Raw genomic sequence first — 20,548 nt, 5'->3', positions numbered from 1 at the left:
TAGGTTCATCAGTTGAAATTATTTTGCACTCTGGTGGAGGATGTCAATAATGGGGGAGGCTACGCATGTATGAGGACAGAGGGTATGTGGGAAATCTCTGTACCTACCTCTCTATATTGCTATAAACCTAAAACTGCTCTAACAAAATAAAGTCTTAATTAAAAAAAGAATATATATCCATTTAGGAGGCTATAAATTAAAAAAAATTAAAACATAAGTAAACCCACAGAAAACGAAAGGAAAGAAATAAAATAAATCTGAAAATAATAAAATAGAAAATAAACATATAATAGTGAAAAATTTTCAAAACAAGACAATGAAATTAGTAATGGGAAATGATAGGGTCCTAAGAAGTATGCACATTTAGAAAAAGAAAATAAAATAAGAGAGGTTAAAGGACTTAAGTTGTCAATTTAGTACCAGGAAAATAGAACGGTGATGTAATGGCTAAGAATTTTCCAGGATTAAAGAAAAGTATTTGTTGTTGTTTTTTTTTTAAAAACTTTTTTAATGTTTATTTATTTTTGAGAGAGACAGAGACAGAATATGAGTGGGTTAGGGGCAGAGAGAAGGAGACAGAATCCAAAGTAGGCTCTAGGCTCTAAGCTGTCAGCAAAGAGTCCGACTTGAGCCTAGAACTCTTGAGCTGTGAGATCATGGCTTGGGCTGAAGTTGGACGCTCAACTGAGTGAGCCACCCAGGTGCCCCAGAAAGTATTTGTTGTTATATTGCAAAACATGTTGAATCACCAGCAGGGAAATTAGAAGGAAAAAAAAAAAAACTGAATTATTGGATTCTTTTTCACTGTTGCTTCTTATACCCACATTCCTTCCTTCCAGTTTCTTTTTCTATCATGTTGGATATCTAGAGGGAAGGATTATTAGTAGTAAACCCTCATTATATCTGAAACGTATTTATCTATCTTCACTATAATTGACAGACTACCGAAGTACAGAATTCCAACTTGAGTTATTTTCTTTAAGTCTTTAAATGGATTATTCCATTGCATTTTGGTTTCTATTGTTTGTGAAAAGTTACTGTCATACGACTATCATTCAACTATATGAAATTTGTCTATTCTCTTTAGTGCCTTCCAAGCTGTTTTTTTATTAATCCATGTAAGAAATTTAAAGATATAATTTAATACAGAGGAAAATGGTATCTGAATATATCAGTGGGAAATAAGAAGCAAGAATGAAAAAGCATTGATAAAGTGTTGATAAACCTTTATAATTATCTACAGAAAAGAGTATGGCTATATACATATATGTATATATTAATTAAATGAATATATATATGAATTAAATGAATATATATGTATATACATATATATATATGAATTAAATGCCAAAAATAATGCTATAAAACATAGGGAAAGGACAAAAGAAAAATTCAAGTTTCTCAAAATTGTGACATGGCTGAAGAAAAAGATAAAGATATTAATTAGCATTAAACATAAAAAGATATATAAATTAATGCAGGTATTTATTTGTGATTAAATTAAAACTTGATAAATTTAGTCTATCTATGCAACTCAAATTCCCCAGTAAAAGTTTATATGAAATTGTCAATTATTTTATAAGACTATCAGATAATATACATATCTTCATATATACAAAGAGATAACTATAGTCATGGGTTTGTTAAAAAATAGTTAAGGGGCGCCTGGGTGGCTCAGTCAGTTAAGCGGCTGACTTCGGCTTGGGTCATGATCTCGCGGTCCGTGAATTTGAGACCCGTGTCAGGCTCTGTGCTGACAGCTCAGAGCCTGAAGCCTGTTTCAGATTCTGTGTCTCCCTCTCTCTGACCCTCCCCCGTTCATGCTCTGTATCTCTCTGTCTCAAAAATAAATAAACATTAAAAAAAATTAAAAAAAAACAGTTAAGTATACTGATGGCTTCTCAACTTTGGCGATACTGACATCTTAGGCTGGGTACTCTTTGATGTGGGGCCTGACCCGCAACTTGTATTATAGGATGGTTGTAAGTATCCCAGAACCCACTTACTGGATGTCAGTAGCACCCTTCTGGTTGGATAATCAAAATCTTCAGATAATGATGGCCATTACTAAAGAAGAAAAGAAGGAGAAGGAGAAAAGAGCATGGAGGAGGAAGGAAGGAGGAGGAGGTGGGGGGAGGAGAAGAGAACATAATAAATGTTAGTGAAAATGTAGCAAAATTAGAATAGTTGTGCACTTATGATGAGATGTGAAATGGTGAAGACACTTTAAAAAAATGTTTATTTTTGAGACAGAGAAAAAGACAGAGGGTGGGGAAGGGGCAGAGAGAGAGAGAAGGAGACAGAGAATACCAAGCAGGCCCCCTGCCATCAGAGCTGGATTTGGAGCTTGATCTCACAAACCATGAGATCATGAACTGACCTAAAATCAAGACTTGGACACTTAACTAACTGAGCCACCCAGGCATCCCGGTGAAGACAGTTCGATGAACAGTATGGCAGTTCCTGAAAATTAAACATAGATTTACTACGCCTTCTAGCAATTCCACTTTAGAATATATACCAAAAGAATGGCAAGTAGGAACTTGAACCGGTATCTGTACACCCATTAGTAAAAGCATTATTCACAACAGTCAAATTTGGAAATAACACACACGTCCATTGACAGATAAATGGATAAACAAAATGCGGTAGATTCACAGAATACAATATTATTGGGTTTAAGAAAGAAGGAGATTCTGAAGTATGTCACAACATGAAAAAACCTAAGGACGTTATGTTAAGCGAAATAAACCAGGAACAAAAGGACAATTACAGTGTGATTCTACTTATAAGAGGTACTTTAGGAAGTCAAATTCATGGAGATAGAAAGTAGAATGGTGGTTGCCAGGGTCTAGGGAGGAGACTGGGGGGCGGGGTTAGTGTTTAATGGGTATAGAGTTTCAATTTAAGAAGATGAACAATTTTGGAGATGGATGGTGATGATGGTTGTACCACAATGTGAATATTCTTAATACCACAGAATTACACACTTATAAATTATTAAATGGTAAATTTTATATGTTGCAAATTTTCCCTGTCTCTCTCTCTGTCTCTCTCTCTCTCTGTCTCTGTCTCTGTCTCTCTCTCTCTTTCTCACATACACACACACACACACACACACACACACACACACTCACACACCAATAAAACTTCTAGGGACCACACTAAGGAAACAAACAGACAAACAAACAAAAAAACCCACCAGACTTTGCCAAATACCCTAGGGATAAGAAAATCTTCCATTGAGGACCAGTGAAGTATGATAACATCAAGTATTGTCAAATATGCACAAAAAGGGACACACACAATGTTTTAGTTGCAAATTGTTTCAGATTTTGGACAGAGATTTGGCAATATCTGGTGTATTTAAAAATGCACTTATTCTACAAAATTACAATCGGATTCCCAAGTATACACCTTAGAGAAACTCACATCTGTGCCCAATGACAAAAGGGGTCACAGAAATATTCTCACCAGTGCTGTTTGTATGTATATATTTATATATACATGTATACCATGTGTATGGTAACAACTTAAATGTTAATCAACATAACTGTTTTGAATATATTCTAGTACATTTATGACACGGGACAAACCATATTCCTGGATAGAAATCAGAATGCCACAAATGATAGAAACAATAGGCACCGATAACTTGTAAAATTGCAGAATCATAATGTACGGTTATTTACAAACAAATGTAGCAAGGATCTATAAAAATCTAGGTAGATGACAAATACACATTCTGGACAGCATTTGCCTCAAATGGGGTAGGTTGAAGACAAAAATTAAGGAAAGATCAGAGAGCATTACACAGGAAATTTCAAAACTACTTTTATTATTTTATTATTTAAATTTCAATGGTGGGCATGTTACATCATTCTTTATACATACCTGCACTTCCAAAATAGTTCCTAGATGCATTTTAAAGTGACATAAAATAAAAACTATGTGTAAATAAGGTTATTTCATCATTCCTAAACTTAATGGACTGGTACAATTTTTTCTTTGATATTTATTAAGCTCATTAGAAAATATACAGAATAGTGGGTTCGTTTGGGCAAATGCTATTTTATAGCTCTCATCTCATGTTTCTGACATAATATAAGAACAAAAGATTTCTATATGAAATAACATTTCAATATTTAAAAAAATTCTATAATTATAAATAGCCCTCTCAAGTTGCATTTCTTACACACTCTACTTGCTTAGAAAATAACATGCGGTTCCACTGATTGTTATTAAATTAAAATTAATATAAATAAAAATTAAATAACTTTAGGGGTGACATTTGCCTGGTTTTTCATTCATGCAATACAAATTGCAATATGTACTGTATCTAAAGGCAGCATGATAACGTCTTGTATATTAATGAAGTGGAAAATGTTAAGACTGGGGCAGTCACAGGGAAATGCATTTATGCACTTATGCTTAAGTACTTGTACACTACTTAAAATATTCTGAGGTTTTTTTCTATCCTATGTGTTGTTAAAACTTGGATCTAGAACCTCAGAAAAAATTGATGGTGAGTGAAAATGTTAAAGGAAAAGAGTAAAAAGGACCTTTCCCCAAGTTCAAAGACTATAGAAATCCAGGCAGTGATTGCTTTTGACATGCGTGACAGCTCATTATCCTATAGGTTCACAGAATAGAGTGAATTTAAACTCTGGTATCCTGCCACATTTCCCTCATGTTGATAAATATCAATTTTAAATTTGTCAGATGAGAAGATGTCTTGTGCACTTGCTAGGAAAAGATATCCATTTATTTTTAAATATCTCTTGCTCTAATATTAGATCATAAATTACTTGACAGTTGAAGACGGCAAAGCATTTTGCTGATAGAGTTCCTGGCCAGACAGGGCGGGGGGTGGGGGGGGGAGTTATGGAGTTTTACAATTTGAAATACTGAAAAAGAGGTCAAAGCGATTTAAATTCGGAAAGAATGCCACTGTCAGAGTGAAGAGTCTTTCATCACCCTCATATTATCTGCCAAGAATATTTAACTTTCACTCAAATTTCAACTTTTTGAATGATTTTGAAAAGTTAGTTACCTTATTAATACCAACCAGCAAGACTGACAAGATAGCACAACCAAATAATTTACTAGGTGGTGAACTGCTCCACAAACTGAGTGAACAAGTAAAGGAATTTCTTTATGAATATGGAAACCTGTGCCCTTTAAATAAGCACACTTCTCCTCGTTAATTTAATTTTTCATTTGGATGAATAGAAGAAGATAAAGCGACACATTTTTCTCTGTCACAGGTATAAAAATATCTCAGTCTCATGCACAAATGCAGAAAGAATAATCAGAGAGATAATATATACAGGTAATAAAAATGTAATAGGTGAAACTTGTTACTGTAAATGTGTGTACTCATATAAAAATGTAACTACTGTATACTCTTGTGCTGAAAAGATTTTGTAATAGATAAGAACCAAAAAAATCCACCTGTTCTAGACTTCCCTACTGTCACTCAATCACATCATGTCTGGCTTAAGTTTTAGAGTTTTAGGTCTTCACCCCCTCCCAGCAAATAATATTCTCACCAGTTAATGACTCCACATTTCTTTAAAAAAATCTGACAGCATAAAAGTCACCCTATTACATATCTTCACCTCGTAAGAATCTACACGAAAAGTTTACCTGTTTGCCATTGTTAGCAAGATTATACTTAATGATGAAATAATAACATAGACACTTTTTATTTAAATACCAACTAAGAAAAAAAATCATTAATCCTCCTAGTGGAGAAGATGCCACTCATCAAACTATCAGTAGCTTTCTTACATTAACAGACCTGTCATCTGTTGGTGTAAAACCTTAAGTCTAAAATCAGAGCCCTAAGGTGAACATCAAAATCTACTATAACATTTCTGTGTTTCCAAATACCCGCCAAAGCATAAACAGATACACTAGGTGATGATAACATATGATTCCGCTTGACCTCTTCATGTCATTGACTAGTTTTTATAAAATTTCTCCTAAATAAAAAAAAAAAAAAAAACACGTGTGAACAAAACAAAAAAAAAGTTCACAAGGGAAAATCTTTTTGCCATATTTACATGCTATTTTCCTTTCTGATGGTTTTTTAAGATTTTTAATTATGTAAAATGCACACAAAATTTACCATCTTAACTATTTTTAAGTGTATGCTTCAATGTGTTAAGCTCATTCACATTGTGGGCAACCCATCTCCAGATCCTTTTTCGTCTTACAAAATTGGAATTCTGTGCCTGTTAAATATCAAGTCCTCATTCTTCTTTCTTTTCAGCCAATGGCAACCATCATACTACTTTCTGTCTCTGTGAACTTGACTCTTTTAAATACCTCATGTAAGTGGAGTCAGACAACTGATTGATTGATTAATTATCCTTTTGTACCTGGCTAACTTCACCTGGCCTAATGTCCTTAGATTCATTAATGTGGTAACACGCATCAGACTCTCCTTTTGAAGGTTGAATATTCCAGTGTGTGTATATATCATATTTTTTTTTTTTATGAATTCATCCTTGGATGGACACTTGGGTTGTTTCCACTCTTTTGATATGGTGAATAATGTTGCCATGAACACAGCTGTATAAATATCTCCTTGAGACTCTGCTTTTTAATCCTTTTGGATATTCAGAAGAGAATCCTGGTGCTGCACGCATTGTCCGTACCCAGGAGCTGGGGATGTTCAACAAACCCATCGCCCCCACCCCCAGTAGTGCCTCTACTCCGGCACCCTTAGACCTGAGTCTCCAGTCCCTGCAGCTGTAAATGTTCTATCACTGTCAGTCTAAAACTGAACTAAAAGTCAAAGATCTCTTATTTGGAGAAATATCTACTATGAAATAAACATTATAATAACTATATATTTTTATGTACATATATACTTCTACATTTTTGATAACCATTGCATATACTTCTTTTAGGGGGATGGGAGATGAAGAGTAAAAGAGGACACATTTTTCATTTTTTTAAAAACTCAATTACTCCACTTCACCCAGAAATAAATACTCCACCCAGAACTCTTCTAGCATGACATTTTCATATGAGCATAGCCCTTTTTTTTTGCACTCTTGCACCTATGTTGAGAGAAATGTAGACAAGTGAAAATTATATTAAAGTAAAAAAAAATCCATTTAAATAACAATGAGTGGTATTCTTAATATATTTAATTAGAAATGATTTGTGAGACTTCACGCTGGGACCAAATCTTCCCAAATTTAAGGAAATGATGGAAATACAAATGCAAAAATTTCAATACAATCCAAGTAGGAAAAACCCAAAAAAGAGGGACACAGAGATACATTATGATCAAACTGTTGAAAGGCAAAGATAAAGAGAGAATTCTTAGAAACAGCAAGAGAAAAGTGACTTGTTAAGTACAAGGGATCTTTAGGAAGATTATCGATGGGTTTCTTAGCAGAAACTTTGCAGACCAGAAGTCAGTGGGGTGATATATTTAAAGCTCTGAAAGAAAAAAAAAAAAAAAAAACCTGTCAGTCAGAAATTCTACTTCTGATAAAAATGTCCTTCACAAATGAAGGAGAAACGGGGGTGCCTGGGTGCTCAATTGGTTAAGCGACCAACTTCTGCTCAGGTCATGATCTCACAGTTCATGAATTCGAGCCCCGGGTCTGGCTCTGTGCTGATAGCTCAGAGCCTGGAGCCTACTTCAGGTTCTGTGTCTCCCCTTCTCCTGCTCATGCTCTGTGTCTCTCTATCTCTCAATAATAAATAAACGTTATTTTTTTGAAATGAGGGAAAAATTAAGACAGTTGTTGATAAACAAAAGCCTAGAAAGTTCATTACCACTAGACTTGCCCAGCAAGAAATATTAAAGGCAATCCTTTAAATTGAACTGAGAGAATGCCACATGGTAATTCAAGGCCATTCAAAGATATAAAGTTCTCCAATAAAGGTAAATAGAAGACAAGTAGTAGTATTGTAATTCTGGTTTGTTGCTCCACTTTTTTATTATGCTACAAGATTTAGAGGCAAAGCCATAAAAATAACTATAAATCAATAAAAATACAAGTTGTGACAATAATACCATAAAGGGCGTGAGGAGCTACAAAGAAGCAGAATTTTGTGTGTGATTGGTTGTCATCAGTTTCAAATAGATTTCTGTAACTTTAGAATACTGTATGTAGCCACCAATGGTGACCACAAAGAAAATATCTATAAAACACATACAAAAGAAAATCAGAACAGAATCAGAACCTGTCAGCACATACACACAAAAATCAGACACAAAGCTAGTCAGCATGGGAAGCAAAGAGAAACAAAGCTATGAGAGACAGAAAACAAATAAAATGGCAATAATAAGTCCTTACATATCTGTAATCATTTCAAACGAATTAAACTCCTGAGTAATTATTCCTTATTATAAATGGCTTAAACTCCAGAATAAAGAGATACAGATTGGCAGAAAGAATTATAAAAACAGGATCCAATTATTCAATGTCTACAAGAGAGTCTACGCACATCTAAGGATTGCATAGGTTGAAAGGGAAAGGTTGAAAAAAAATACATCCCGTGTAGATAGGAGATATAGAGGAGTCAGAGAGGGAAGGACTGTAGAAGCTTCTAGGACGGCCCCTGCACACATTACTAGAGAGTAAACTCTGCAAACTCAGAACATTATCTGGAGTGGCCAGGGCTGATGTCTCTGAGTGGTGATTGCTGCTCAAACCCTTCAGGATGTAATGCAACACCCCAGAGATTTGTCACCTCTTTCAAGTCTCTAATATGGTCTCACATCAAAACCCTTGTCTTTAAAAGTAATTACAGATATATCCATCTATTTACTCCCAACAGAGGACCGCACTCCATGTCATTCAGATATTGTCAGTTCCTGTAATAAAAGAACACAACCCATCCTTTATTTCATCAGCAAGTAGTTTCTGTTCTTCCCTCACCTTGCCCGAGGCTGTCTGCAATCCACTAGAGGCCAATTATTAATTCCTCAGAAAAGAAACATCTAAGGCATATAGGCTTTAGAACTTCAAAATAGAGAGTTGTGCCAAGGATTCTAAGAATCAGCATCTCCAGCACTCTATCGTTGCAAAAGCACGAATTCCTGACTGGCAGACCGGACTCAAGAGCAGAAAAACAAGCAGATGATTTTCAGCGTCAGCCTGCTGACCCCAAACTGTCAGACAAGAATTAATGATATAAAATTGAGTGAGAAGTATCAGAAAATATTTACGCTTCAAAAATCTACTCATAGAGAGATGATACCAAACAATACGAATTGTACCAGTTTCAAGCTGTAAAGAACAGAAGATCTTAGCCCAGAAAGTAGTAGACAGTATACAGCATTTATCTGTAACAAAAATAAAATGCAATGAGCTCTTTGGAAAAGCTAGCAACATTTGGCAAAAATTCAAAAATGATTTACCAAATATCATGGAACCACACCTTGACTAGGCTGGAGAGGAACCAGAGTCCAGTACTGATTACAAAGTCATAAATAAGACCAGCTATATATAGCAAGCATCATTAGCTCTAATATGACCCTCATATATATTACTAATTTTGGACTATCTCAGATATTAGAAGACGAGTGTCACTATATCTTCACAAACCAGCCTTTTTGTCTCATGCCAGTGAAAGGAGCCTCTGATGTATTCTGTTGGGTAAGATCTCCACTGCCTTCCTGTCTATCAGGGTTTCTGAATAAAGACTCTGAATGTTGCTTTTTTTTTTTAAGTTCTCTTCTCCTGCCTAGCGTTATTGCCATTCGTATTAAAATTTTACTTGCATTTGCTGAATTGCTATGTGCTTTTGTTCAAATTGAAGTGTCAAAAAAACATCAAATGGTAAAGACTGGCCATACTACAATATATTTTAAGATTTGAGATTCTAAGACTTCTCTTAAAAAAAATCATTCTTTAACATTGTGCTTCCGTAAATATCACCAGTTAGTGGATTTATGGTGCCTCCAAGTTTCGTGCTTTTATAAAAGATATCCTTCTACAGGAGTTTGATTCTTTTTTTTTTTTAATTTTTTTTTAACGTTTATTTATTTTTGAGACAGAGAGAGACAGAGCATGAACGGGGGAGGGGCAGAGAGAGGGAGACACAGAATCTGAAACAGGCTCCAGGCTCTGAGCAGTCAGCACAGAGCCCGACACAGGCTCGAACTCATGGACAGCGAGATCACGACCTGAGCCGAAGTCTGCTGCTTAACCGACTGAGCCACCCAGGTGCCCCAAAACACATGAATTCTTAAAGACAAATGTAATTCGGTAAATCTTTTTGTTAATTTTCATGAGTTCATGATGACTGTTTTTCTTTTTCCAATTTGGTATCAACTAATATATCAACATTTGCTCTTTTATATATGCCTTTAGGAATTATGTATTAAAAATACCCTCCTGAAAAAAAAAAAAAAAGGGGGCGCCTGGGTGGCTCAGTCGGTTAAGCGGCCGACTTCGGCTCAGGTCATGATCTCACGGTCCGTGAGTTCGAGCCCCGTGTCGGGCTCTGTGCTGACTGCTCAGAGCCTGGAGCCTGTTTCAGATTCTGTGTCTCCCTCTCGCTGACCCTCCCCTGTTCACGCTCTGTCTCTCTCTGTCTCAAAAATAAATAAAATGTTAAAAAAAATTAAAAAAAATAAAAATACCCTCCTGTAGAAGATAGGCGGAAAGATTACAATTATATTTTGGTACTTAATGTGATTTACCCCTTTTCTGTCTATACACCTGGACACCTAAAAAAACAAAAACTAGTCTATATTTAGTTTTGATTTCATACATTCTATAGCTGATTACAGGCACATAATTATGTATTTGTTCTGCATAATTTCCTGTTTGATTGAAGGGTTTTCTTATCACTCTTTTCATAAAACACACATAGGTGATACAGTTTTTGAATAACTTTCTACCTTCGAATAATTTACCTTCTACTGGATAGAAGAATGCTCACTTAGATGAGCGAGGGACTCTTGGTAACTGTGTTTTTTTCTCATACACTATGACCCTTTCTCCTGACCTTCACACAGCAGTTGAGGATATGTTATCCTCTTAAGTTAATTTGCTTTTCATCCTAGAAGCTGATAAAATTTTCCTTAATGCATGGATTGCTTACCTTTTTCTGTCCATTAATCTGGTCCAATTTTCTTTCACTGTGTACATGCATGTCTTAGGTTCATGAAAATCTTTATGGACTTAATTACTGTTTCTTAATTAGCCATTTTTTTTTGTTTCTGAAACATCAATTATTCCTATTTCAAATGTTTAGATATATTCACTAAATCTTCAATAATTCTCCTCATTCTTTCTTTTATTTATGCCATTTTACTGTTTTCTTTCTTTCCTTCTTTCTTTCATTTTTTTTTTTTTTATGTCAATTTACTGTTTTGAGGTATTCCTTGCCCTGGAAGTTCAAGGCTAATAATTCAGGACTCAAGGGTGATTATTTTACTTATTGAGTAAATTAATTAATTAATTAGTGTTTCACTCCAGGAAATTCTTTATGATATGTACTTGAATATCATTAAACTTTTGATTATTTTGTTATTCGTCTGGCCATCTCTCTTCCAGCAGTTTTAATTGGCCATGTTTCTTTTTTTTATTGTTCTTATGCATCTTTTTCTGGATTCTGTATGCATTAGAAGGATGATCATCTTTATGTGTCAACTCATTTTGGCTTAAATATGATTGTTGAAAATCCTACAGAAAAAAAGTAAAAGGAATTGAAAACTTCTAACTCCATGTGCTGATATTAAGAAAGACTGCAAATCTTGTGGTTAAGACATTCAGTATTCTGCTAATCCAAAATCAAAACATAATGTAATTTTATTCATGTTAATACACTTTGAGAGGATGGGCAGATGTTGGAAATTCTGCAACTTTAATTAATATTTTAATTCAAGTATGGCTAATGTAGTGTGATATTAGCTCTGGTAACCATCAGTTATTTGTCTGTAGTTAAGAGTCTGTTTCTTGGTTTGTCTCTTTTTTTTTCTTTCCTCAATTGTTTTGTTTCTTATTTTCCACATGTGAATCAGATCATATGGTATTTGTCCTTTTCTGATGGACTTATTTCACTTAGTATTATACTCTCTAATTCCATCCAACTTTTTGCATGTATTTGCATTCTATATTATGTTATATTATATTATTTATATTATATTATATTATATTGTATTGTATTATATTATATATATTAGTCTTCTAAATTATCTTAAAGAACATTCATTTGTTTAGTTTATGATTTTATTTTCCTTAAGGAAAAAGCAAAATACACTCAAAGTTAACTTCCACAAACTTAGTTATCACTAAAAAATTCTTATTGAATGAAGAGTGAAGAAAGATAATTCAACCTTATATTGACATCTGTTGTCTTTTGATTAATGGTGTTAATAAAAGACTAGAATATCAACAATATAATGGTAGAGATTTAAATATAATCTTTGCAGACTGATAACTTGACTATATAATGCAAGTTTCCCATATTACTTTGCTTTCTAGAAATTCTTTGGGGACTACCTAAGAAGATTTACAAAGTTCATTAGAACTCATGTTTAATTATTTGTTTTCAAAAGCTACTTTCAAGGCTTCCGGTACTAGAAAATGCGCAACAAAATCACCTTCAGTAACTAGTACTGTTAACGTGCCAGTTGAACAGAAAATTTTTTAGACTTGAATTAAGCATTTTCACACACTATAGCCACAATATCAACTAGTTGTGATGAGGTATATGAGGAAAAGTTACCTCATTCTCTGCCTACCAAAAAAGCTTCCAAAATAACAACTCCAAAGAAGTTAAGACTATTATTTTGATCTTTTCCAAATCAAAGCTTGAAAAGAATTTTTTAATTCTGTTGGATAAGAAATAAAAATTACATTCGGAGCTACAGCTTAACAAAGTAGATTATCATTCAATGTTTAGCTATCATACATCTCTTCATCCATTTTGGAAGCAACTTGTATAACGAAATATTTTGTACCACCGTGTTCTGGAAATACCAATTTTTAATAATATATATTTTTTGTTACGATAGGGGAAGAAGATCATCTGCTCTATGTTCCTTCTAGCTGGACTTAGAATTGAATCAACATGAGACAGGTTAACAGGAGAAAATCAAATTTAGTAGGCATGGGTGCAGAGCATACACACAGACCTGAAGTTTCAGGCAACGAAGTAACCGGAAGCTTCTATGAGCTAAGGAGAGAGGCAGGGCCTGGGGTTATTAGCAAGAAGGTGAAAGGTGTTCAGAAAAACAAGGTTGCCCTATTATGCAGATAGGTTCCTTAGGTAAAGTGGAATCTCTGTTAATAGCTCTTTTTCTTTTATAGGCTCCCCTTTCCAAAGTACATTTAGGCATTTGAGGGTAGGAGAGAGGTTGTCCTACATCTGCTGTGTTTTAATTACTTTTAACTCGAAGTAATCTTTAGGCCAATGTGGCCCATCTTGGGGCAGCTTGTCCTGGGTCCCTATACCCGCATACATGATTATTAAAGCATATCAGAAATAGACATTAAAGAAGAATATAAAAAGTAATGTTCCTATTCCTATTTTAAGTCTATGATTTTTTTTTTTTAATCTGGATTACTGGAAGTTTTGATTCTTAGTCCATAAGTTTAAAGATCTCTTCCTTTCTTTCTTTAAAACAGCATACTTTTCAGGCTTTCACAATCTCTTGATCTGGGGCAGATAAATTAGTTTTAAAAATCCACAATTACATCACTTCTTCAGTAATCAAAGTCCTTTGTAGATATCCAATGGAGGCCTATACTTGACTTTCTCAATACAGACAAAAATTATTGTCTAGATACAATGACAAAGATTGATTGGTCTCAACTGTGAGCCTTAAAATTAGAATGGCTTTGAAACAATTGGAACAAACTATCTGTTACCAGGATTTTGTCAAATTTTGTTTTCAGAGAAGAAATCATTGAGTGGAAGTTAAAACCAGCAACACACATGACATAAGCTGATTTTTTCCACCATGGAACCCAAGAATGTATCCAGAAAGGTGTGAAAGATGATATAGTACAACCAAACAGTGATAACAATCAGGCAGGGATAAACACCATTTGTTTTATATTATCGAATGGGTCATGCAAATCCTAATCTTGGTAAATCTCTATAGGATAAAGGAAAAAGGAATTTGAATTTTACAGTTTATAAGGAATAAGAATGCTAATAAAACTGTACCTGAGGCATTTGGGCAAATTAGGTGAGCTGAAGTTGATATATATATCTTACTCTTTGCAATATCATCCCAGATATGGGGAAACAGGTAAACTCATTCTTCTACTTGTATCAGGTCACTCTCCAAGGCCAGATAAGGGAGCTGGGCTGTAGAATGTCCAATATATCTTCTTCTAATGCAGCCGGGTGAGCACAAAGTGGGACCACTTTAGTGGTTCAGTGACACAATCTCTGCCGTTTTCAAGAAAACGTAAGAAGATTAAACTTAACACTTGAAATGTTGAAGGTTATTCTACCTTTACTTCCATTGTCTGGTGAAATTCCCAGAAAGACTAACATATTTGTCTTGGAAGGGAAGGAAATTAAATGCAGATCTTATCGATCCAGTAAAAATCAATTCTCTCTCAGATGAATAGTTTATAAAAGGGAAAATGACAGCCTCACTAACTGTAATACATGTCTGAAGACAATTTAGAGAATATTACAGTTTTTAATATATAAATGTAATATACATACAATATCTTTGCAACTGAAAACCATATTTTGTTAAAAAAATCAGTTCCCACAAATTGTCTGGTATAAGGAATTTTTGCAGATCAATTATATCCACTTATAAGTTAAATAAATCCTAAAGCTAAATTATTTAAAAAAAAACCCTCTGAATATTATACAATTTAAACCTATATTAAGTTTATTTCGTTGTAATATGTGTGATGTGCTATGGGGTAAGATCCATGAAAATAAGAGTTTTGTGGGGCCTAAAAGTGACTTCACATACACATGAGATTACTTTGTAATTTGAAGGCTTTGATGGGTTACGTAATTTGGTAACGGATCTAGAAACACTGACCTACGGAAAATTTGACAGAATCAGTATTATTAATGCCAAGGGTTCCGTCTTTCCATTTTCATTCTTCTAACAGAGATTCTGATTTTAACTAGAATCCTCCTACACTCTTAAAGCACTGTTATTCTAAATTTCAGATGTTTTTGCAAATGACACAGGCAGGAAAGAAGGAAAAGTTGATGTTGGGGCTTCTAGGAGAGGGTAATGTTCAAAAATCTTGGAGACAGGTTGGGGAGAGCTACAGTGAGTAGAAAGTGTGAGTAGAAAGGTAATAAGGTAATAAGGATCAAAGGGGTGATATTACAAAGGAGTTGTATATATGTGCGTGTGGACTAAGTTTGAGAAAAACAAAAAAATAAATAAATTTATTTGAATTTATACTTTGCTTCCTATATTATGTTCTTTTAACTTCAAAATAAGCTCAACCTTACACTATAAGTTATATCTCTATCTGTATTTCTTTCTATTTAAATACATTTTTATATAGATATGTGTGGAGAATAAATTAGATCATGTAGTATATGTGAGCATTCAGACTTGGGATTTATTTTTCACGTTTCACATAATATGAAAAGCAATGAAAGGTGAAAATATGAGTTAGCTATTCTTCACTTAATGGAAAACACAGCTTTTAAATGTTATTAAAGTTAATTTAATAAATCTACCCCTAATTTCTTTTAAAATATATTAAAATTCCCAATCTTGTCCGAGATAGTTTTGTTGAATTTGATTCCAAAGTTTACATAATTCCAAACTATCAGTAAGCAATCTCACATATGTGAAACTAAGAATAATCTTACCCCCTTTGGGTAACCATTTCTAAAATCCCAATGGGTCAGGTGTACTAGGAAGAGACACCTCAAGCACTATTCTGTCTTCAGTGGGGTTATGACTATGGCACTGAACCAGTAACATGGCAAGATACAAGTCCATGCAGCACATATCATTCTCCTGAGACACACTGTGGCTAACAAAAGATTCTTGTATTGAATGTAGATCCTCTAATATAATTCAGAGACAGTAATAATAGACTAATAAATAGATAAGAACTAAGTCTAGGCTACAACCTAACTTGTAAAATACATTTCTATGTAGAGTCAGAAGACGGAAATTACACCAGTTGGCCTGTGATTCATTTCTCTCCAGATTATTAAAAGAATATTCCAGTAGAAAATAAGCAAGCAGTAGATGTGGTGTAATCTCCTTGTAAAACTACTGGCAATAAATCTTTTAGTAAACAGATTAATGGTATTTGCTAGAAACAGATTACAAACTATGCATCGCTCTGAGCAGAATGATCCTAGTTTAGTACTGGTTATAGTACACAAACCTAGAATCTAAGGATTTACAAGGTATGGCTCGTTGATCAATGGCATGTAAACCACACAGCTCTCTGGGATGTAAAATAAAGATGTCTCAAAACTGAAGTGTTCTCTGCAGTGTAAGATTATCCACATAGCTCATTTAGAGAATTCCTTTGCTCTAAGTCAGAAAGCACGTGCCTGATATGAAACAGAAGTATCTACGTAACTGCCCTGTTTTTTTTTTAACCAAACCTCTTAATGTTTGACTATGCCCTTTGATTCTTTGCAAGCACGAAATTATTAAAAAGGCTAGATTCTAGGAGTAAGGTCTCTGATTCATGTGAGTCTAATTTGACAATTCAATTATTCATGTTAGCACAGTGATAACTTTCCCAGGTCGCTCAGAGCTTATGAATATAACTTCATGTTTTAAGTCATCGAGGTTACTTTACCAACGTCTACCAAAGTGCAATAAATCTCCCCCCTCCCTTGGTTTCTTAGTTAAATTAATTTCTAATGTGGTGAGGCATCATGGCTGAAGATTATATGGTGAAGCATTAACAATAAGATCATGTGCCCTAAAAAAAAAAAAATGAAGAGCAATGCCATATCTCTGATGCAGAGTAGGATGTGAGCATGGAGGGATAAAATCCTTTCTCAAAACCATAAGCTATCCCCATTAGAAGAACATAACCCTTATTGATTTTTTAGGCTTGCTCAAAACCATAAATTATCCCCATTAGAAGATTATAACCCATGTTGATTTTCGAAAGCTAAGGGAGATGAAGAAAAAATCCTCGCTGGTCAACAAGATAAAAGATTAAGGGTAGAAATTTGTTGGGGCACCTGGGTGGTTTGTTTAGGTAAGCATCTGAGGCTTGATTTCAGCTCAGGTCATGGTCTCGTGGTAGTGGGATGGAGTCCCACGTCAAGCTCCCTGCTGGATGTGAAGCCTGCTTAGGATTCTTTTCAGATTCTTAGGATTCTCTCTCTCCCTCTCCTTCTGCCTCTCTGTCTCTCATGCTCTCTCTCTCTTTCTCTTAAAAAAAAAAAAAAAAAAAAAAGAGGAAGGGATAGAAACTTGTTGATAGAGTTAGAAAAAAAATTGCATTTTGTCATTTAGAACATGCTCTAAGGTTTTTAACCAATTTGACAGTAAATTTCATATATTAAAAAATTTAAAAAAATAATAAATAAAAATAAATAAATAAATAGAACATGCTCTAAAGTTAATGTTCCCCTGTGTTTTCTGTGAGTGTGTGTGCATGTGTGGGTGGATGAGTGTATGGGCTGAAACACATCCTTAAATCAAATCAGTTTACACTTAAAGTTATAACATTTGCTAGGTTTTGAAATGAGAAAGACGTATTAATCTTTCATCATTTTCAAAAGTATTCGTCTGATTAAGAAGTTCTTAGGGCTAATGAACATGTTGTCTTAGAAAATCCGAAGCAGTGGAAGATCACAGAGTATACAGCTATCGTGCCTTGATTTACATTCCGTAAAACTAGGAAGTGAATTGTCAAAAGTAATCGACATCTTCGGTGGAAGGAAGCTTCAAAATTATGAGAGTTTAGCTCTATATGTTTTGCTTTAGACAATGCATGAATAAAATAAAATAAAACTGAGGAGACAACTATTGAATCCATCACGTAAGTAACATGTTTTATTTAAAGAAAAATAGGACTTTTAACTTCTCCTAACATACCTGCAATTGCCAATTATGGTAGATAGATAGGTTTATAAGTACAGTTGTTAAATCAGCAAACTATACCTTTACTCTCAACTACTTTGAAGTATATCTGAAGTTTCTATGAAGTATTTTACAAGGTTCTTCTGTGGGAAAAAAAAAAAGCACTATAAGCAATGTTTAAGGGATATGCACTACTTAATTATTCCACTGACATTAAAGTTATGTTTAAAAATTATTTCATAAATTATTTGAAACAAAACCTTAGACTGTACATACATATGAATTACATGGACCTTTTCAATGAACCTAACAAAAGACTTAATAAAAATATTTTAAATCTTTCTGCTCTTATTAAGAAACATTAAGTAGCCTGCCATGGAAGGTAACTACACAGATGTTCTGAGGTAATTAAATTTAAGAGGCTATTAACAAATAAAGTGCCTATTCACTTTCAAGTAAATATTAACTACTTAATGGAAGAGTAATAAAATTTAGACGTTAAAATAAATTGTTCTCTCTAAAATTTGACAATTTATTATAATTACCTTTATGTAAGTTTTATGACACCAAAGAATAAATTACATTCTTATAAGCTTTTTTCCACTTGCTCCGATTGAAACATGAAAGTCAAATTGAAAACAAAATAATAATAAAAGAGATAATAGTAATAAAAAAAAGATATTTACTATGATGTCACATGCCTCTAAATATTGCTCATGTATTATCTTTGCAATAATTATTCTATTTCTCTGAAGAACTATTTCCTAACCATAAAGAACACAAGTACATGCATTATATTACTTAGTCTTCAGAACTTTATATAGGCAGTTATTTTGCTTATGTGGTTTATTATTTTTGTGTATTGATAGCATAATTTTATTGAAGAATAATGAACATACTGTTATTTCAGCTTTAGGTGTATAATATAATAATTCAACAATTCTTTTTTTTTTTTTTTTAGTTGAACAATTCTATACATTACTCAGTGCTCATCACGATAAATGTTCTCTTAATCCCCGTTACCTATTTCATCCATCCTCTCACCCACCTGCCCTCTGGCAACTCTTAGTTTATTCTATTCGAGAATCTAGGGTTTTTGTTTGTTTATTTGTTTGTTTCTCTCTCTCTGCTTTTTTTTTTTTTTTTTTTTTGCTGTTCATTTGTTTTGTTTCTTACATTCCACATACGAATGAAATCGTGGTATTTGTGTTGCTCTGGTTGACTTTTTCACCTAGTATTATACCTTCCAGGTCCATCTATGTTGTTGCAAATGTCAAGATCTCATTTAATTTTATGGCTCTGTAATATTCCATTGTACATATTCACCACATCCTTTTTATCCATCCATCTACTGATGAACATGGCCTCCTTCCATAGCTTGGCTATTATAAATAATGCTCCAGTAAACGTAGGTGCATGTATATCTTTTCAAACTGGTGTTTTCTTTTTCTTTGGATAAATACCCAGTGGTAGAATTACTAGGTAACATGGTAATTCTATCCTCAGGCAAGAAAAGCAAAAGCAAAAATAAACTACTGGGATTAAACAAAAATAAAAAGCTTTTGCACAGTGAAGGAAACCACCAATAAAACAAAAGACAATCTACTGAATGGGAGAAGACATTTGTAAATAATATATTTGATAAGGAGGTAATTCTCCAAAATGTATAAAGAACTTATCCAACTCAACACCAATTAGTCCATTAATTAATTAAAAATAGGGAGAACCCTGAATACACATTTTTCCAAAGAAGACATACAGATGGCCAATAGACACATGAAAAGATGCTCAGCATCACTCATCATCAGGGGAATACAAATCAAAACCACAATGAGATACCACTTTACACTGTCAGAAGAGCTAGAATCAAAAAGACAAGAAATAACAAGTGTCGGCAAGTGTGGAAAAACAGGAACTCTGTTCACTGTTGGTGGGAATGCAAATTGGTATAGACACTGTGAGAAAAAGTATGGAGGTTCCTCAAAAAAATATTTTGCTCCTAGATCAGTTAATTTTTCCCGTAAGAAGTTAAGCAAACTGTCCGAGACATACAACTTATGATGGTAGAGTTTCAATATTAACTTGCATTGTCTGAAATAAAGGTGCTTACTCACACAATTATACAGACTTTAAATAATGAAACAATACCTATCTAAAACAAATTAGAGCACTAAAGAACTTTTAATAACTGGAAAGCCAAAGATATAAATTATTCCATCTTTATTTTCCTTTTCTTAAAAAAATAAACGTTTCTTTCAAATATTTAACATATTAAAAAAAACAAAAACAAAAACAAATGATATTCATGTTAGTGATGTAGTTACTGGTCAAGTTGAAAGATATATTGCCAAAAGCATTCTGAAATGTTTTACTTACATATTCATGGGAGAGATTAAAAGGCAACAGGACCAGAATTACCCTTGTTTCAATATTGTAATCAATACTAAAAGGGTCAGGAATGGGTGTTTTTAACCCTGTTGTATTCGTTTCCTACAGCTTCTATAAAATATATATATATATATACATATATATGTATATATATATGTG

This window comes from Panthera tigris, chromosome A1, assembly GCF_018350195.1.
Source record: "Panthera tigris isolate Pti1 chromosome A1, P.tigris_Pti1_mat1.1, whole genome shotgun sequence".
NCBI classification, from domain to species: domain Eukaryota; kingdom Metazoa; phylum Chordata; class Mammalia; order Carnivora; family Felidae; genus Panthera; species Panthera tigris.
This window is presented reverse-complemented; position numbering follows the sequence as displayed.